Source organism: Orycteropus afer, unplaced genomic scaffold, assembly GCF_000298275.1.
Source record: "Orycteropus afer afer isolate SDZICR_OR568_19922 unplaced genomic scaffold, OryAfe1.0 scaffold00682, whole genome shotgun sequence".
NCBI lineage: Eukaryota > Metazoa > Chordata > Mammalia > Tubulidentata > Orycteropodidae > Orycteropus > Orycteropus afer.
Genome location: NW_006922269.1, coordinates 930,376 through 931,853, shown reverse-complemented (window position 1 = coordinate 931,853; position 1,478 = coordinate 930,376).

The following is a 1,478-nucleotide window of genomic DNA, read 5'->3' as shown; positions in this document are numbered from 1 at the left end:
TTCACCATCATATTTGAGGAAGTGTTTTGCTGAATATATAATTCTTGATTGGAAATTTTTCTCTCTCAGGGTTTTATATATGCCATCCCATTGCCTTCTCAGTTTTATGGCTTCTGCTGAGAAATCAGAGCTGATTCTTTTTGATTGCCCTTTATAGGTAACTTTTGTTTTTCCAAAGCTGCTTTCAGGACTCTTTCTCTGTCTTTGGTTTTGATGAGTTTGATGATGATATGTCTTAGTGATTTTCTTTTGGGGTCTATCCTGTTTGAGTTTTGTTGGACTTCCTGAATGGATACATTCTCATCTTTCATCATATCGGGGATATTCTCTTCCAACAAATTGTGAACAATTTTCTCTGTGGTTTTATTTTTCTCATCCTATTCTGGAACTCCAATTATACCTATGTTATTCCTTTTGATGATATTCAACGTGAACCTTGGGCTTTCTTCATTTTGTTTTTTTATCTTTTTTCTGATTGATCCCTTTCAAAGAAGTATTCAGGACTAGTGATCAATATCATTCATTCTGTCTTCCATTGCATTGATTCTACTCCTTTGCCCTTTCAATATGTTATCTATTTCTGAAAATTTAATATTAATCTTCTGAATTTCTCTCTGTAGATTTTGTATCATTTCCAATTTTTCATTTATTATATCATTTTGTTCTTGCATTTTCTTCAAGAATTGTTCTAGGGTTTTGTCTATGCTTTCCTTAATTGTTGCAGGGTTTTTCTTGCTCTGTCTCTCAGTCATTTAAAGATACCTAAGTATATTTCCTTTTAATTACTTATCAGGGAGTTGCATTGCCACTTCTTCCTCAAGGATGTGTTCTGGGTCTGTATCATCCTCCCTTGTTTCTACCACATTATCTTGCTTCTTTGTCTGGACTTTTTTGGTCTGCTGTTTCAGAGACATTGTGACATTGTTGTATTTAGATCTCTGTTAACTGTTTGTGAAGAGCAGTTAAGGGTGATTCAGGATCTTTTTGATGGTCATTTGTCATTTGCCTCTTGGTGGAGAAGGAACTGATGGCTCTCTCTCAATTAGTGGAGCTGGAGGAGTTGTAGGTGTGGTTTTGTGATATGGGTAGTATTTCTATCTTCCACTCACATAGCCAAAAGCAATAATCAAAAATCCATCAAAAAGTAAAAGCAAGCAGACCTAAAACACACTGCATAAACACACAGGAACAATCACCAAACAAAAAGAAAACAATATCTGGAGAGGGGCTCATAAAAGAAAAGAGGTACAGTAGGGGAACAATTAAGAAAAATATGAGAAAAATTCAAAAAGGAAAACAGGAATGGGGTTAAACATGAGAAAGTGAAAAAATGGGAACCACAAAAAGGGAAGAGAGAACAAGCTGAAAACTAGAACCTTGGAAGGGAAGAATAAAGAATAATAATAAAAAGTATGCAAAAAGAAAAATGAGAGTAATAATAATAATTTTAAAACAGGCAAAAACAAACAAACTGAGGG